The following is a 20,613-nucleotide window of genomic DNA, read 5'->3' on the forward strand; positions in this document are numbered from 1 at the left end:
ACCTAATTTGCCAAGAGTTCACTGTAATAACTCTGAAAAATGTAATGGCATTAAGGCATGGGTTATAGATGCTCTGAGGTACATTTTAGAGCTTTATTCAACTTTTTGATACAATAATGACCCGGACAAAAGCATGAACAAGGAAGGAAAATGCAGTCCTTTTTTTCATTTAAGGAATAAATAAGATGTGTCTGACACAACAGTAGTTCACAATAAACTGAGAAGAATGCTTGACATGATTCATAGATCATACCTAGAAATACTGTCTCCCCCACTTAAAAAAACAGCTTCTGTATATCTCTCTGGTGTTAGGTTGGGATAAAGGCACAAATGGCTGCAAACATACTTCAAGTGGCTGTGTCAAACTCATGTACAGCATGCCTCTTTACCCCTATCCACAAAAGGCAGCGATGTTCTGCGTACTACTCTGATGGCAAATTGTGACAAACCTGAAAAGTCAAACAGAACACAGAAACCTATTTTAAGCTGCTGCTGTTAGACCTCTAGAATAGCAAACCTCCTGATCCCACCCCCCCAAAAAAACATCAGTTGTACAGTACACACACTCAATGTTTACCATGGGGAAAGTGGAGAAATTACATTGCAGTAATGTACTTTTTGCTCAGAAACAGTACAATGCTCTTAAACTACCTATAATGACCTCTGTGTACACCATTGAGGTCTCTGCAGAAAGCAGTAAAGCTGTTGAGTTCATTAAGGAAGAATAGCTCCTGAGGTTACTCATATCAGTATGGAGAGAGAAAGGTATATTAAAAATGACTGATGAATAAGAACATTAGTGTCAATGAACAAATCAAAGGGGGCATATAGAGGTATGAAACTCCTGTCACCCTCCATGGAAGTACTGGAGGGGGTGAATGACAAACAAATATGCAGATTACTAGAAAGTTATATAGGAGGTGAGCAGTTCACATTCAGTTCAGGATGCAGCACAACCAATGTAATGTTTTCAGTAAGACAGAGTGTGGAGAAGTTAGAGCGGTGAGAAAAGACTCCAACTGGGCATTATTTGACTTAGAAAAAGCATATGACAAAATCCCAAGAAAGATGATTTAGATAGTCGTGCAATGGTTAACTTCCTGGAAACATTGGTACAATTAGTGCAGTTTTTGTACAAGGATCAAATGACAAGTATGAACAGTGTTAAAACTCATACAGAGTTTTTCAGTAGTGATGATGTATCAGGGTGCAGAGCTAAGCCCAGTGCTATTCACAGTGGTGTTGCACTACATTACCAGACAGGTTGGACAATACAGATCAAAAAGCTGCTGTATGCAGATGATGTGGCTTTACATGCAAATTCTGAACATGAACTTCAGCAAATGATAAGGGAATGGAATAAAATGCAAAACTGAAGGCACATGGGACAAAACTTAACACAGGCAAAGTTGTCATGGCAACAAATGGAAGAATTAAAAGAAAAATGAAAACTGAGAGAATGGAAAAAGGTGGAACAGGCTGACAGCTTCAGGTATCTATGAGGGATGATTTAGGCAAAGGGAAGTCTAAATGAGGAGGTCAAAGCTAGAATCAGAGGTGCTGCAGGCAACAGGCACAAAGTGTCACGAGTGGTGAGTAAGGTGTACAAAACAGTGGAGTAACTGGTACTTCTGCATTGTATGGAAACCTGGGCAGTGAAGGCAGAGTACATGAAGAAGCTAGAGGTGATGGATAAGAGCTGCCTGAGATGGATAGTAGTATGCACATTATGGGACAAACAAAGAGATGATGTCATCAAAGCAGAAGCAGAAACCAAAGTAGCTTCAATTGCAGAGAAGGGAAAAGAAAACAGATTAGAATGGTTTGGGTACATACAGGAAATCAGAAGACAATTTGGTTCATAGGTTCATACTAGGCTATCTGCCCTAGGGCATTTATAAGCCTAGCCAGAATGTGTTTGGCTTTCACCACCCATTTTAAATTTATTTTGCTATGTCCTTTTTCGAGGTTAGTATACTGTGCCTCTGTCTAACAGTGACACAGAAGTGATACTCGGGGTAAACCTACGATCTCCTATCCACTCATCAAGATTTCTCTTGAAGAGAGTCAATGAGGGACTCTGCCTAACCTGGACTGGGATTTTATTCCAGAGTGAAGGGAGCCTCTGGGTTATGAATCTGTCCCTCCAGCATGTCCTATTTATTTCAGTGCTGAGGTTCAAGTCTCTCGAGCACGTAGCTCGATGGGATTTGGATTTTCTGAGATGCAGCATGTCCATTAATTCCGGGTTGGACATGGCTTTATACGTCAGGCATAGATCGCCTCTGAACAGGCGGTATGCCACTGAGTAGAGCTGGAGTTTCTTTAACCGGGCAGCATATGGCATCTGTTTGAGCCCTTTGATCCTCTTGGTGAGGTACTTTTGGGGTCTTTCCAGTTGCTGCAGGTGTCTGGTAAGGTACATCCCAAAAGGGGCATTGTACTCAATTATGGGCCTGATGAGGGATGAGTAAAGAGGCACGATGACCTCCCCTGATCTAGATGTGAATCCCTTCATGATTAGGTGGGCTATATAAAATGTTTTTCTAACCACTTTGGCCACGTGGTTGTCAAATGAGAGATTGCTATCAACTTGGGTCCCCAGGTCCCTAATGACTTCTTCTGTACTTAATGGATTACCACCTATGTGGTAATTTGTGGGCACTTTGTTTTTGCCAAAGGGGATGACTATACACTTTTTGGCATTTAGCTTGAGGCCATGGCTCTGGCACCAGTTGTCTGTTTCTATGAGGCCCTTTTGGAGGATGCTTGTGTCGGCTGGAGAGTCTATTATGGTGCCCAGTTTGCAGTCATCTGCGAACTTGGTCAGCCACAGTCCTTCCGTGTTGGCCTATACCTCCGAGAAATATATATCGAACAAGAGAGGTCCCAGGACTGAGCCTTGTGGGACACCACTTGTAACTGGTTTGGAGTCTGACATGGCTCCAGCAATTCTAACCATGTGGGTTCTGTCCTTGAGCCAGTTTGCAATCCATCTAGTGACATAGGGGTTTATATTTAAGCTGGTGAGCTTATCTATAATGCCAGTGGGGTATTGTATCGAAGGCTTTTGCGAGGTCCAGGTAGGCTGTGTGGACCACCTTCCCCTCGTCAATTGCCTTGGTGACTGTTTCAAAGAAATCAACCAGGTTTAAGAGGCAGGATCTGCCCTTAACAAAGCCAAACTGGGTAGGATCCAGTGTTTGTAGGTCCCCAATATCTTTATTTATGAGGTCCATGATGATCCTTTCCATAGCTTTGCAGACCAAGCTAGTCAGGCTTATGGGGCGATAGTTTCCAGGATCTGTTGAGGCACCACCTTTATGGAGAGGGACCACTGTTGCTGTACGCCACTCTTTGGGCACATATCCTGTAGTAAGGCTGAGATTGAACAGTAGTTTTATGTTTGGGTTTAGCTCTTCATGTAGGACGCAGCCTGGGACACCATCTGGTCCCTTTGATGCTGTATTTTTTGCTTTGGAGAGGGCAGCTCTTACCTGAGCATCTGAGATGTCAGGGGGGCAGCACTCTGCTGGGATAGATATTTTCCCTTTTGGTGGGGAGGGGGGGGAGAAGTTTGCGCTGAACCTGTCAGCTAGGATGTTGGCAATGTCTGTGGGTTCTGTGTATTTTTTGTCATTTTGGGCTAATTCTGAGTATATCTGGGAATTACCACCCAGGTTCCTAACATAACTAAAGAAAGCCTTGTGATTATCCTTAGTGTCCTGTGCAATTTTTCTCTCGAAGCTGGCCTTAGACAATTTTATGTGTGCCCGTAGTTTTTTGCTAATACTGATCAGTGATGCCTTCCCTTTTTGGGATTTTGCTCTATCATTTAGTAGCTTCCTCCTTCTATTGTATAGTTTGTTTATGGCTGGGGTCCACCAGACAGGACGTCTGCCTTTGGAGGATTGGGTCTTGGTTTTATTTGGGATCGCATGATCCATGCATTCCTGAAGCTGTTCATAGAATGCGTTTATAAAGGATTCTGCGGTCTGGGCCGTATTTTCCACAGGCCCGGGGGCTTTGAAGGATTCCACCTCAGTTTTGAGGAGTGTGAAATTTGCTTTAGAGAAGTTTTTCACTGTGGTTTTCTGGGCAGGGGGTGGGGTCGGGATGTGAATATCCAGTGAGATTAGTTTATGGTCTGATCTTACCAGTGAGGGACACACTTCTGGTCTGGAGCATATGAAGAAGATCTAGAAAAGACAGGAAGAGGGTAAGAGGAAATGAGGATCTCCAGCACAGATGAACAGACTGTGTGAGAGAAGATTCTACATCAACATAAAAAAGCACCACAACCCCCCACCCCCACAAAACTTAACTGCAAGACTCCACAAGTGTGAAAAAGAAGCTTTCTTAACACCAGCGTCTGCCCATTTTGCAATCTCTCCTCACATGCCTTACCTTGCACTGAAACCCACAAGAAAAAAAAAAACATGCATATTCCAAGAGACTCACTCGGACAGTCACACGCAGAGTTAACCTTCGGTACATGTATTTAAAGGTCAATTACAAATGCACACCTAAAATTTATAATCTCACTTAAAAACACAAAGTTTATAAATGCACTTTAACTAAGCAATGAGGACTGCAGGAAGTAACGTAATGGATGCTAACTTGAACAGAGCGGGCTTATATTATAGAAGACTGTTTAGCTGTGATCAAACAACTTCAACGATCAACTGATACAGTGTCTCAAATAATATTCAGCCCCCCTTCCAGTAGTTGTAAAGCTTAATGCATCACAGCACTACGGATTACAGTTAACATTTTCAAGAATACAGCCTTTGACAATATTTGTGCAGCAGACATCTGGAACTTACTGTCTGCATTATGTAATTTACTTTTTGTATTAGTGTATATTATTGCAACTTTGTTGACTTGTATTCATTTGTATTTCTGTAACTTTGTGGAACTTCTTCCCTAGCTCTCCACTGAAAAGGGTCACTATGGCAGAGACAGGCTTTCATAGTAAATAAATGAGTGAAATAAATAAATAATGAGTGGGTAATCACTAAATAAATAAATAAACAGTGAGTGGGATAAGAAAGTAGTGCAAATGTCACAAATTCGAAATTAGCCAACCTCTTAATCTCAAAGATCGCTAAAAGATGGTGGGGGGTGGACCTTCCTGCCATCACCTCTTGACATAGCATAGCAAATGTGCTCCCACATTCCTTCTACTACTATGTATACAAACTCAAAAATCACTGTACATGGAGGCATACCTTTCAAGTACCCCTGATTTTCAGATGATTTTGGTTCAGAAGTTTGCACTGTCCCTAAAACTGGCTTTTTGGGAAGAAAGGTTGGGGGTTACACTTGATAAATAATGACAATAATCAGAGATATAAAGTTCCTTTACTTCAGAAAGTGCATCGCAATACACATTCTCATATTCTATCAACTTCTTGATTTAACAGTACTGATTATTTTAAAAAGAATCCCTAATTGTACCTGACTATTCGATATTTTCCTTGATTCTGCAGTTAAAAGGTTAACTTGATAACAGAATAAAAGATTTCATGAACGTGCATTTTATGAAAAATACGAAGCATGGGACTTTAATGTCAACTCTATCATTATTGACGGATTGTAATCCTCAGTGATTTAAAAGAATGACAGAAATGTTACCAAGCAAGATTAACGGCATTGTGAAAAAATAAGGGACTACTGCGTTAGAAAACATCTGACCTCACTCCAGCAAGTTAGAAAAGGCATACCTTTAGAAGTACTTCTTGTAGGGTACCTCTTCTGATTGCACATGATGTTTCCTAGTCACCTTTCAGTGTGAGTGCATCTCTGAACTCCGCATGAAGCAGAAGCATACAACAGATAAATAAGTAAATGTAAACGTGCAAGTTAATGACACAAAACAATGTAACACGACATTACAGTTTCCAACAAACGACAAAATGAAAACCGCTGTTGCCTACCGATCACACGTCACCCGAGGTCATAGGGTTACCACCTGTCCCACTTTGCGAGGGACAGTCGCTCTTTGAGCAGTTCTGTCCTGACAAAAAAATATTAAAAATGTCAAATGCCCTGAGATTGTAGGACATAATTATGTCCCATATTTTATATAATAGTTGCATAAAATAGTTATTTCTGTATCTAAAATACCTAAGTGTTACAAGAAACAGAATAAGTAACTAAACTGCTGGAAGAATAAGCTTTTATTTAGGCAAAAAAAAAGTTAAGTTCTAGCCTTTGTACTGACAGTGGGTATGTGTCGGCCTGCAAAATCTGATGTGTGTCCTCAAAATGTCCCACTTTGGCCATTTGAAAAGGTAGCAACCCTACGAGGCCATTACTTTCACGTTGTTTGCTTCAGATTTTTGGTCAACATGCCGAAATCGTGGGCTATTTTTAAATAGTTCTCTAAATGATTACAATTTTAACAAAACATGAGGTGTTTCTTCAACACATATTTTATTATCCCAGCGAAGTACGAAACTCATTACTGACTGAAATCAAAAATCGTTTACAATGCGAACTTCTCTCTGTCACGAAACATAAGGGACAATTTTAAAAAATACTGCTATAAATGTTCTTTTATAGTACAACAAAATTGCATTACCATGCAATTCTAAACAATGAGAAGCAAGATTACTGTCAGGATACGAAAATTTTTTATGCTTTTACTTTCTTCCCGACGCAGAGCATACCCACTTTTATCGCTCTGTCACTTAGTAAGCAATTATTGCTGGCGGTAGAACAGCTTGGTGGTTCTGCATCTAGATGGCACCGACTGAAAGTAATCTTACATGCTTCGCAGCTATCAACTGCTTTGCTGAGGAATTCCGGAGAACGCCAAAAAATAAAGGAGGTGGACGACCAAAAGTCAAAATAAAGTAAAATATTACCCTAGTGTGTTTAAATAGAGCAGCAATGTATTAGTTAATATGCATTTTATAAACAGTAAGAAGTATGGAACTGCTAGACTTGGCAACATCCTATGACTTACCATGAAATCAAACAGGGCAAATCAACGAGGAGGGCCGTTCTGTTCAACAACACTATGTGCAAGTATCTCTCAATGAACACTATTAAGGTCTAATTTGTGTTTTTATCATCCCAAAACAGAACCAGTAAGCTGTTTCACTTTGCTCATTATAACTAATTAGTACAGTGCTTAAAATAAAGAGCCAAGTACAACTGCTTGCCTGTTCTGTATTGGATGACACTAATCTTACAGTATTACACACTTACGGAGTGAATAGGAATTACACCGCTTTAAGGCGAACACTAGCACCTACCTACATGAGTAACTGAAGGAAGGCACACAAAACAGTTGTAGAAAGTTGCACGAGTTCTGTGGGTCTCTCTATCTGTAGTTGATTTGGTCTTACGTCCCCTCAGAAAAATAACACTGGACAGCAACTGTGAGCGTAAAAAGAGGTTCCATCATAGGCAACACTAAGTCCAAGGACCGCGCATACTGTAACAGACAAGCCTCCGTGATGTCACTTGAAGGGTGGCTCTTAAAAACATTGTCTGGCAGATGTCATTTTGTGGGAGGTATTTGGAAAACAAAAACCGTCCTCTTTGCAACAGCTTTCTAATGACAAGACTAGTTTTCTACTCATGAGGTTTGCAAGGATGGAGCATTGTTACTGCTGTATGTTACTAAAGCCGATAAGCAGGCAAAAAACAGTTGAAATTTGAGACTGAAGGCTCTATTAGTTTCTCTGGTTTCTAAGTCAGAAGACAGAGAAATAAAGAAAACTAAGGATTGAGCAACATTGCGTTGTAGGCTTTTGTTCTTCTTTAATAATATACCTTGTAAAGCTAAATGTGAATTGGATAACCTAAAAGGACAAAGTTTAGATCACTTACAAATAAGTAAAAACAAACAAATGACATAATTGAAGTGAAAAACGACACACGGTAACCATTTTGCAGCAATAATATTCTGCGATTTTTCGCATTAAGCTAAATCGGAAAAACTAAAATGCTTCTAAATATTTTAGCTGTGACTCCCTGCACCTTTCAACATCTGAGGCTTTGCCCACCATATTCCCGCTGTTTAAATGTACTAAATTTGAGGTGGCGCTGTCTTGAAGAAAGGGAAATACTTGCTTTTTTTCTGTGGTGGTGGTGCTGCGGTAGTGTTGTCGCCTCACAGTAAGACGCTATCCAGTTCGATTCTCATTTCTCAACTGGAGCGTCTTTTGCGTGGATATATGCGTGAATGGGCGTACCTTCGTTGAAGGTTGTGTATCAGGGCTGGTAACTCGACACGTAAAAATCAACTACCAATCATTAGCGGATCGGAGTTCCGCTGTGGTGACCCCTAACCGGGAAAAGCCGAAAGACACAAACAATCAGGTATTTCCGTTACTCTTAAGTAACTGTTGGGGTTGTGGGGGTTAAGCCACCAGACTGGGGGGTGCAGGTGTGAGCCTACTGAAAAATGTAATGAAACTGCGCTAAAAACTGTTTTTGATATGCCAGGTCAATATTACCTAAATAATGTTCTTCTTTTTTGTGCTGTATTTATATTCCTCCTTTACAGCTGCTTGCAGTAATTTGCATGATGTCGTGTGTGTTTACAGTGGGATGTTTCTTCGTAGTAAAACATTGGAAATTGCTTTATTTCATTATATAAATTTAATAGGGCTCCCTACTGAAATGTCGGAACTTGAAATGCCGAGTGCCGATACGCTGAAAAAAGGCTGAAAGCAGAGAACAGCAACTCTTGAAAATCCCTCTTCTCATTCGAACTTCTTTTTTTTGGGGGGGGGGGGGGGTCAACCCCACCCCTCCCATGCGGGAAGCTTGCCCCCACATCCCCCGACCTTACATATGTGTGTGTGTGTTTGTGTTTTATATCTATATATATATATCTCTATATATCTATATATATATATATATATATATATATATATATATATATATATATATATATATATATATGCATATATATGTATAGATATATACACACACATATGTATAGATACACACATATATAATATATGTATATATATATATATATCTGTAGATCTCTCTCTATATATATATAACAAACAGAAGGTGCAGGGTTTGATTCTCACATGGGGGAAGTGGCTAGGCTTAAAATGGCCTGCAAAGGCAGTTAGCTTAGTACCAGCCTATGAACCTATGAACCTATAAACACACACACATACACATATATATATATATATATATATATATATATATATATATACCAACTCCAAGATTGCCATACCTTTGAGAAAAGGGAATATTCTGAGAAATGCATCTAGGACTTGGTACATTTAAGTCCGTTCTTCTTTCGGCCATTCAGTTTCTATGTTTCAGGACTCAAGCTATCGGGTCCCATCATTTCAATTGTTTACCCATTACTAGACCTGTTTGTGTGATATAGTCTACACATGCTGTATTCTGGTAATATATTTTTTGCAGTAAAAATGAAAAAGCAGCAAACCAAAGACCAGGAAGGAACCGGACCACAAAACTTAAAAGTTTTCGTTCGTTTAATAAAACACCCCAAACTTCATCAGAATAAATACGAAATCTTGAAACCGCCCTTTAAATACTTGTCATGTGCAAAAAAATCATCCAGTGACAAAATGCTTCAAATAAATTATTTAAATAGTCACTGTGATGTCATGAAAATTTAAAAATACACTACAACATTTTTTAACATTGTATATCTATATCTATATATATATATATATATATATATATATATATATATATATATATAATAGTCAGCAATAACAAACTACTACACAGTGTTTCATCAAATAAAGCCCATTTTGTGAAAAGCTTGGCTCACTACATCAAAGCCTTTGTAACTGAAAAAAAACACAATGTTAATAGTTTCATATAGTCCTGGAGGGTGGTCTCCTCTTAAAGCTATCTGCCATTTAGTTTTCCTAGGCTTTAAAATTGGGTCTATATTATAACATCGAAGTCTTAAAACTTTGAATGTTATAATATCGAACCCATTCAATCAAAAGATCACAAAACCGAACACTCAGAATAGTGAATTTTTTCCCAGGGAAAAAATTTGCTGTTCCGACAAACATACACACAACACAAGCACACCAAAATAAATAATCCACACACATACACTTCACAAAACCCTACACTAAACCATACATACACTACTAGCTATCCACTTACTTTAACCCAACCTTAACCCTAAGGTCCGTAACTACCACACACTCACCTTACCCGCTCCCTAACCCTAAAGTCCGTATCGCACACTCACCTTACCCACTCCCTAACCCTAAGGTCCCTATCACACACTCACCTTCATTCGCACACTTACCTTAACCCGATCCGTAACCTTCGCTCCACAGTCGAGGAAATAGCAAAGCTGCAGAAACGGCCCACCGATTCAATATTCTGCAGCTTCACTATTTTCAGTGTTCGGCGCATATGGTTCGATATTATAACATTCAAAGTTTTAATACTTCGATGTTATAATATAGACCCTTTAAAATTACCCACCTACGGACCACAAACTACTTTGTCTAAAACAAAGAATGTAAATTTCTTAAAATTGTTACATAATACATGTCGTGCCAGTTCATTATTCCTCTCTTTGTTTCTCACTGCCAACACATGTTCATAAATCCTTCTACTTAGTGACCTGATGGTCTTGCCAACATAAAAACTGATACAAGAATTACATACTGCGAGATAAATAATGCCCACCGAATCCCATGTAAACCTGTCCTTTGCCCAAATAACTTTCTTGAAATGTTTCAACTCAACAGAACCTGAATTGGCTATGTATCTACATGGCCTGCAATGACCACAAGCAAAAGTCCCAACAGGGTCATTTACCCCATTGTGTGATGTCTTAGAAGTACTTTCAAGTATACTTCTTATGTTACATACCTTTTTATAAGTGAACAAAGGTTCATTACCCAGGACTTACACCATTTCAGAATGTCCAAGCAACACCTTCCAATTTTCCTTAATAACATGCCTAATAATGTCGATTCCATCTGAAATGGGCAATGGGAAGGCAAGCTCAAACACCTTGTTGTTTTGATTCACCCTACTTGCTACAAAGAAATTGCCTGTCAAAATGGGGCTAGCTAAACTGTCACTGAGAATTATAACTTCAGCAACAATGTTATGTAACCAAAACAAATCATATCCCCTGGCTGTAAAAAATCCAGTCAGTTTGTTAACCTCACCTTCAAAAACAGAATCTTCACTGGTCAAATGACTCAACCTTATAAGTTGCCTCTTGACAACCCCTCTTTTCATATGTTGAGGGTAAAGACTGTCCCTATGCAGGTACTGATTGACAAAGGTAGATTTCCTGTGGATACTACTACTGAAACTAAAACTGTCTGTCATCAAGTAGTTCCAAATGAATATCCAGGAAGTCTATTGCTTTCCCAAACTCTCCCTAGGTAAAGTTCAAAAAACTGGTTGAACAATTCAGGTCTTTCAAGAATAGCTGGAAACTGTCAAGGTTCCCTTGCCACAAAAAAAAAAAAAACAAATCATCAATGTAACACCTGTAAAATAAAATGTTCTTAGCCAAAGGATGTGTCACAAGAAATTTCATCTCCCACATAGCCATAACTAGATTAACAAAACAGGGAGCCACTCTAGAACCCATGGCCACACCAGAGATTTGCTGAAAAATATTAGTTCCAAACTTAAAAAAATTACTTTCCAAAATCATTTCCATCAAGGCACACAAAGTGTTGATCTTAACATTGTCAAAGTCAGTATAACCAGTCAAATATTCCCTAAATAAATCAATTCCAACTTCTTGATCTATACTTGTATAAAGGGAAGTGACATCAAATATAGTTGACATATCAACATTTTCCAAATTAAATTCATGTAACAACTCTAATAGAGGCCATGAATCTTTTAAATAAAACCTTGAACTTTGAACATTAGGGTTCAAAATTTTATCTAACCAAATAGAAATTGGTTTTGTCTTAGAGTATGCTGCTGACACTATGGGTCTAAAGGCGGTGGGGCGCTTCTGCATTTGTGGACTGTAGGAATACCAAAGAGAACTGCTAACTTTATATGTTCAACCTGTAAAAACATGTATACCGAGTGTCCAATATTACCTTGACAAAATAAATCAAATAATAAAGTGTCAATACACTTGAAACACAATAAAACTTCATTTATATTGACCTGTTTGTAGTTTCTATGGTCACTCAAAAGTTGCAGCATAGCATTTTCGTAGTCCACAGTATGCATAATGGCTAGGGCCCCACCCTTAACTGCCTTCATTACTCTCAGATTCTTGCTAGTAGCGAAGTCAATTAATGCTTTCCTCTTTCCCTGAGTAAGATTATCAGTACTGTGGGACAATCTACTAATGTCCCTGAAATGCTGTTCACATAGTGTACCAAAAACTTGTAAGGAAGAGCATAAGGCAGGATTATAAGTACTTCTACATTTACATTGTTCTGTGGGTAAAACAGAAGTAGACAAACCATCAAAAATAAACTTCAAATTTAACTTTCTTAAGTATAACTTAAAATCCACAAACAAATTTACTACATTCACTTTGTTGGAAGGAATAAATGTAAAGCCAAGTTGTAACACCTTACAGGTGTCATCTGTTAAGTTAACATCAGACAAATTTAAAATGTCTATTCAAAAATTTAAGTTCTCTTTTTGTTGTTTCTTTTCCTGTTGTTCCCTTTCTTCCCTTGTTCTTTCTTGTGTTTGGCCTGAACTTCTTTCGACCACCTCGGGGTTCTCTGCACCCCTGATTTGTCCACTATAAAAGGTCCATTCATTGTGGACACAGCAGCACCAACATTGGGAGAATTATTAACAGCATTCATGTTGCCAGCATCACACTGACTAGAAATAGAAGTAGAAGCAACTGCCTCTGTAAGACCATTAGTATTATCAAATGCACCACTTGGTTTCACAGTTTGTACTGATGTTAAACGTTTAGGTAAAGGATAGGCAGTCTTCTCTTTATAGGCAACCAAGTCCCTCTTCAATTTTCTTTGTTTCCTATTAATAATGGTCACCCTATGCCTATTTACTTTGATGGAAATACCTTCATATAAAGTAGAAAAGTGCTGGAAACATTTAGACCCCCTAACGTTCATGTTCAGAGTTTCCATGTCAATTTTTAAGTTAATAATATTACATTTATAATGGGCGACCAGCATTTTCATCAGGGCGACACCAGTAACATTAAAAAGTTCAGTCAATTGCTGGTACAAAGTGTCCCTTTGTTGAACACAGGAAATTTAAATAATCTTAAGCCACGAGGTACACAACAGAGTCTTACACAGTCTTCTAAATAAGCCACTTCTAACTGAAAAGAAATAATTTTAAGGAAAGTTTTTCTAAAGAAAATATGTAATTTTTGCAAATGTCAAACTCATCTGAGCAGCTACTTTCAGTAGTGGCACTTACTTGTATTTCATGACTGTCCAATTTGAAGGGGTTTTCAAACTCACTAAAAACATGAGAAACCACATCTGTATGTGAAATTGTGCTAGCTGAAGTCCCACCAGCACCATTAGGATGAAAAACACCATCACTGGAGCCACTGAATGAAGAAACACCTCCATCTTTGTTTCCCCCAGCCAACTGACTGAGGGATTGTTGTGCTGAAGTCAGCATGCTACGAGCAATACTGCTCTGCAGCTGAACTCCTCCTCCTTGGTCACCTTGACCATGAGAAAAGCCTTCACAGATAGCAATAATGTTGTCCATAAAAGATTTGTTAAACACAAGGGATTTGTCTAACACTGAATGGGTGCTTAAGTTCAATAAACAGTCCTGTGTAAGCTCACTTTCTGCTGGAATGCTGCCCAAGTGCCTCCAAATTCAAGCAAAAACTGCTAAACAACTCCAAAGAATAAAGTAAAAATGAAAAAGCAGCAAACCAAAAGCCAGGAAGGAACCGGACCACAAAACTTATAAGCTTTCGTTCGTTTAATAAAACAGCATGAACTTCATCAGAATAAATACAAACATTTGAAACCACCCTTTGCCCAAATAACTTTCTTGAAATGTTTCAACTTGACAGAACCTGAATTGGCTATGTATCTACATTGCCTGCAATGATCACAAGCAAAAGTCCCAACAGGGTCATTTACCTCATTGTGTGATGTCTTAAAAGTACTTTCAAGTATACTTCTTATGTTACATGCCTTTTTATAAGTGAACAAAGGTTCATTACCCAGGACTTTCACCAATTCAGAATGTCCAAGCAACACCTTCCAATTTTCCTTAATAGCACGCCTAGTAATGTCCATTCCATCTGAAATGGGCAATGGGAAGGCAAGTTCAAACACCTTGTTATTTTGATTCACCCTACTTGCTACACTGAAATTGCCTCTCAAAATGTCTCTGAGAGTTATAACTTCAGCAACAATGTTATGTTGTTGTGTCTTTCAGCTTTTCCCGGTTAGGGGTCGCCACAGCGGAACTCCGGTCCACTAATGATTGACAGTAGATTTTTATGTGCCGAGTTGCCAGCTCTGATTCACAACCTTCAATGAAGGTACGCCCATTCATGCATGTTGCCACACAGAAGACGCTCTAGCTGAGAATCGAACAGGACAACGTCTTACTGTGAGGCGACAACGTTACCGCAGCACCTGTAACCAAAACAAATCATATTCCCCTGGTTGTAAAAAAATCTAGTCAGTTTGTTAACCTCACCTTAAAAAACAGTTTGTTATTGTTGATTTTATATATATATATATATATATATATATATATATATATATATATATACACATTTTCATGTTTTTATAGATATGCAATGTTAAAAAACTTTGTAGTGTATTTTTCAATTTTCATGATATCACAGTGACTATTTAAATAATTTATTTGAAGCATTTTGTCATTGGAATATTTTTTGCACATGACAAGCATTTAAAGGGTGGTTTCAAGTTTTTGTATTTATTCTGATGAAGTTTGTGGTGTTTTATTAAACGAACAAAAAGATATAGGTTTTGTGGTCCGGTTCCTTCCTGGTCTTTTGTTTGCTGCTTTTTCATTTTTACTTTGTTCTTTGGAGTTGTTTAGCATATTTTTGCAGTACTTTCTTTACAGCCTCCATTAATTGCAAAGGCGTTGACATTTGCCAGGTCATACATTATTTGGAGTGATGATCAGAACATTTTGATCTTCAGCGTTTGTTACAAAGTCATGTTTTCCATACTACTGTGATGCAGTTTTTCTAGAAAATGGGATTTTAAAGGATTTCTATATTACGTTAAAAACAGTTATGCTGTCTGTGAGCTAGTGTAGAGGACTAATGCTCTGATGTTTGATTGAGCCTCTTCCTATAGCAAAAGTACAGAGTTTGAATCTTTCCATCTTCATGTACACACTGTGTGACCTTGAGCAAGTAACTTAACCAGAAAGTACTTAAGGGCATTTGGGAATTTGTGGTAAGCTTCCTAATCATCTCCTTAACTGCATACCTAGTAAATAACTGTGAACATGTGGTTGTTGTTTTGGCAGCCACTCCCTATTTCATGGCTGATCTAGTTCAGAAAATGCTATGACACTATCACTACACACCAGTTTGTTAATGCAGTATAGATCAATTATTCTTCAAAGTCAGCAAGCACTGCATTTATAGACGAGTATGAATATTACTCCATTATAATAATAGCAGTTTGAGTGGCCTTTTATAATTTAAATGTTCTGAAATGGTTATGTCTGTCATTATTGATTAATACATTTTGTTTCACTGCTTACTGGAAAAATGTTCAAAACTACATATTTCAAACAAATTCTAACAAATGATGCTGTATTAAACAAGAGTAATAATTTAAAACAATCAGAAAGGTGGATTCAAAAGAACACATGCATTTATGTATGGTCCTAAAACTTGTACTGGGGACCAGGGTTTGAAAACAGCCTGGGTCCCAAGGTATACGTAATCCACCACTAACTGAGCTGGTAGCATACCAAGGCAGTGACCAACCACCACACTTTATGGAAAGAATGCTAATTGATCAAATCTACTTTAAATTATAGTTAGTTTGGCAAAAATATTGTGCAAAAACAACTTTTGTTGAACGTCAGAAATATTTTTTGAAGGGGGGCAAGTCCCTCTGGCCCCCACATGGAGAAACATCTATCTCCCATCCTTAACTAATAGGAGAAGAGCTTTCACCCTCCTCCTGAAATGTAGACATGGAGGGTGTCAGTGGCCCTTCCGGGTCATCTCCACAGAGGGACCACAATCATTCTCCTGAGTGACAGAATTGGCGGGAACTGGTGACACATTACCAAATGCCACATCTGGCAGAGACTGAGGTGAGCATAGCCACTTCTACATCTCTTCTATAAGTGATCCTACAGAAGAATGACACAATGGGAATAAATGATCATACACATACACATAATGATAAAACACCATTGCAGCTGAACACTGGACTGACACAGAACATGTACATACGTTGGTGCTTGGAGAGGTACTTCTGTGGTATCCAGTCATGTTGATATCATGCTCCTTAGCAGCTTTAGAGCAAATCATGCACTTTTAAACATACTTATGCTATAGAGCAGGACTGTAACTAGTTTGTTTGTTGCTCTGAGATATGCTTCCACTTGGTGCCCACCTACCCACCATAACAACGATTTTAAAGTATTTGAAGAGAAAATACTAAAAAAAAAAAAAAAGACAATAGAAAGGCAAAGATTTCCTTGAACATTCCACTTAGCTTCTTACTTTTAAGCTGACTGGCCTTACATCTGTCTTAAACATTCTTCAGACTATGCACATTAATGCTCAGACTTTAAAACAAAACTATGCATTGCAGGCACTCACTGACAGCATCCACACATCGATACCACCCCACCCCACTTAGAGACTAGGATGCAACTTCAGGAAGGATTCTGAGGTGAGCACAGTATATTAAGCTGATCACTATGCACACTTCTTTAATTCCTTTGTATGCATATAGTTGTGTGAATAGGTAGATGCTGGTGGCTGCCAAAACATTGCACTTACACAAAAAAAGTTTTATTTTATAGTTTAGTAACACTGTATAAATAATAAATTAACCAGTTTTGAACCCCTCTGCAAGTTAGTACCCAGGGCAGCTGCTCCCTTCACCCCTCCCTTCCTACACTTCTACAACACTTTACATAGTACAAGACAATAGCTCTAACAAAAAAAAAATGCATACAGTACATCTCTGGTTCACCCTATTGAACCTCTGTCTCCCACTGATGCAGCTGATCAGAGCGACGCAACTTCTGATCATCATAGTGAGAGTGATGCCAGTGCTACTGCCCATCATTTCTGCCAGTCATACCAAGCATCAGATTTCCTGAAAGTGCTATCTCAGTGGCCCAGCAGATGCTTATTTAAAACTCCTCTGAAGGAATGACAGGATAATCCTGCTTTCTCTGGCACACCATGTTGGATTCCTGTTCTACTGCTTCTAGAAGCTGCCATGGCTGCTCAGTGGCTCCACTTAAAGAGTAAAATGGTAGCTCCTTGTGCACAAATGCACATTTTTAAATCATACATCAGGCAGCACTATATGAGTATGCATGTTCTGTGCATGACCATAATTGCCTAGTGATAAAGTTTAGGGTCTGTGTCAGTATGAATAAATAGCACATTATACCTGAAATAATTTGCAGACATTGATGTTATCTGGTTGCATTTGTATAACTGCTGTACTAGATGCATAGTATGAAAGAAAGCACTGTCACTGTCCTGCTCAATGTCACTTACTAAATGTATGAGATTACTTAGATACAGAGGAACATGAGTCAAAGTTATTTGTACAAGAAGCATTATAGGGTAAGGAAGGAGTCTTGTATGCAGAGCACATCATCCACAAGTTCAATCCCTGTGGTAGCTTTCAAGGATAGTTAAGCACTTGTCTTTATATGGGTATAACTGGGGCTACAGACTTGCACTGTACATCAGTATCTACCTCTGAGTGTTTTGGGGTGTTTGTGTGCAGCAAGCAGTGAACATAAGATTTCACAGGGATTGCATGCCATATGGACTGGGGAATCTTGGGTTATAAGTACATATATGGGCACAATATCATCCGAGGTGGGGTTGACGATGCATATAACAATAAGTAGAGCTGTTAAATAGGTCAATACACTGGGAGGCCATGATCATAATCATGCGCATGCCACAAAATAGTATGTACACACACTAAATTACTTGCTTTTTTTCTTAGGGGTACAGGTAATGACATGGCCACCCAAAGGAAGTAATGCCTAGAAAATTTCATTTGCCATGGGGATGAACTGTTACTGTAGGTCCTGCACATACATAGTGTGTGCCTAATGGCAAAGGTGCTGCAGACAAGCTATAATGGGACAAGATTTGTTAAGGTGCAATACAGGATGTGAATGCAGTTGGTGACCATAATAGATCCAAACAACAAGTGCAATAAAAGCTTACCAATAAGATACTCCATGTAAAGGAAAAGTCATGGGATTTTGTGGTAGGTAGGTCCAGTATTTGGAGTGTCCACCCATACATAAGAGGTTGACAGAGATCAAGGTAGTTTTGGTGTTGTTCATTGACTAGGAGACTGGTTCCTCATTTCTGGCTTGGATATGGAAGCAGGTCTGACATTAACCACCCATGGTCAGTATTGTCCATGATATTGGAATATAGCACAAGCCACTGGCTGAAATAAGGGATTAACCATGGCCCACCTCCATAAATGTCATTTCAAGTACTTCTATTTATTTATTTGACATTTGTTTATCAGGAAAATCCAACTGGACATGAAGCTGTTTTTCATAGAGGCCCAGGGAGAAAAGCTCCAACAATACAAGCAAGGAAATAACAATGCAGGTGCACAAGAATACAATTAAGTAGTACCTGTATGAGTCACATGTTATTATCATGCAGACAAGTAGAAGTAAATCATGACAGCTGCATTATATACACACATGGAATAATCATAGTTGATTGAGGAGGTGTATATAGTCGACCTGGAAGTCAAAAATACATTGTGGTTTACAGATAATTTTATACAATGGAAAGTTTTCAGTTATTTGACACTAGAATTTTATGCTGAAGGTTCAAGATAGTGATGGCATTTATGAAGTATGTATGGAGAGTAGTCTCAGGTACAGGAGGTAACAGGTAGAGTGTTTAGAGAGGGGTTTAAAAATAAGGGACTAGGAAAGTGGCTAAGGGCAGGTTTGAGAGAGAGAAGACTAAAGTAAATTTGTTAGTAGTGAGTGTGTAACATGGGTAGACAGGTAAGAGGTAGAAGGATATTAGTGAGAGAATTAGATGAAGTAGGGATATGGGGGATATGGGCTAAGAGAGTGAGATGGCAGTGATGGACTAGGGAGCTTAGGGGTGCAAGAATCAAAAGGTCGATAGTAATAGTGAGTGTCGAAAAAATGGGTAGGTTGGGGGCTGAAGTGTAACTAGGGTGGTAATTAGCTTGGTGCCGAACATGTACACAACCATGAGTTAGCTAAGCGAGCTTTGAGGAGATTTTGGAATTGTGTGGTGTTTTTAGTTTCTAGGATGTATTGAGGAGCAGAGTTCCAAATCCTTGAGATACGGCTGGAGTAGAGTGAGTCACCAAAGCTGTTTTTAGATTTAGTGACTTGAAGTAGGAGTTAGTCAGAGGATCATAAGGTTCTATTATTCGAGTAGATGTGTAGCAGGTTTGAAAGTGATGGGCACTTTGGGAGGTGCGTAATGTTATGGGTGGTTGTGAGTTGGATTAAGGTTAATAGGTTGGGCAGCTCTAGCTAGTTAAGTTTATAGAGTGTGGTGCAGTGGTGGAATCTGTGTGATGAGATGGTAGCAAATTTAACAATTTTATTATTGTAGGTCTCAAGCTTAGCTAAGTCTGTTTTCTTAAGGTTGGTGTAGATAGAAGAGCCATAGAGGAGGGTGGAGAAAAGATGTGTCCTAGCAACAGATAGTCTAGTTGAGTTGGTGAGGAATGGTTTAATTCTATAGAGGGAGCTTGTTTTTATGTGAACTTTTTAATGGCTAAAGATAATTGTTTATCGAATTTCATGTTGTTATTGATGGTGGCTCCAAGTAGTTTAGAGTGGGATACTGTTTCTATCTTGGTTTTGTTTGATGAGTAGATAAGCAAGAGGGACATACAGTTGTTGGTCTTACTGAATGAGAAGAGTATTAGTTTGGTTTTGTTGGGATTTAGGATTAGTTGTGAGTTAATGAGAAGGATTGTTGATTTATTTCTTTAAGTTTCAGCAGAGATGGGGAAGCACAGATGAATGTGGAGTCATCTGCATATTGTATAATTGTGGCAAGGTGGCAGCAGTGTGGAGTTTATTGCTGAAGACGATGAAGAGTAGTGGGCCTAGTATAGAACCCTGTGGAACACCAACTGTCACATGTAGAAGGGAGGAGCCCATTTGACGGCTTGTTGTTGGTTTGATAGGTAATTTTGAAACCATGCAAGGACTGTTTTGCTTAGGATTAGTGTTGCTAGTTAATTGAGGAGGTTTTGATGGGAGATGGTGTCAAATGTTTTTGACATGTCTAGGAAGATGGAGGATACTAGCTGTCCTTTGTTTTTGAGTTGGTTGATTGTATCAGTGAAGCTCAACAGGACTGACCCTTGTGTCAAAAGCTGTGTTGGCACTTGGTTAGGAGCTTATTGGTTAACAGGTGGTTCATGA

General features: G+C 38.8%; 1 protein-coding gene across 5 annotated transcripts in view; it reads right to left on the reverse strand.

Annotated features, from left to right (window-relative positions):
• LOC122809174 (phosphatidylinositol 4-kinase beta-like) overlaps nt 1-7,470 on the reverse strand; it is an 845,265-nt gene extending 837,795 nt beyond the window's left edge. For 2 of the 5 annotated variants that reach the window (XM_044080472.1, XM_044080469.1), the window contains exon 1: nt 7,270-7,470. The gene's annotated coding sequence lies outside the window, so the exon portion shown is untranslated. Of the gene's footprint in view, nt 1-7,265 lie in introns of all 5 variants that reach the window. The other 3 variants (XM_044080470.1, XM_044080468.1, XM_044080473.1) reach the window with 2 other exon arrangements.
• Nucleotides 7,471-20,613: the final 13,143 nt, after the last annotated feature.

Source organism: Protopterus annectens, chromosome 8.part0, assembly GCF_019279795.1.
Source record: "Protopterus annectens isolate FY-2018-M chromosome 8.part0, PAN1.0, whole genome shotgun sequence".
In the NCBI taxonomy this organism is placed as follows: Eukaryota; Metazoa; Chordata; order Ceratodontiformes; family Protopteridae; genus Protopterus; species Protopterus annectens.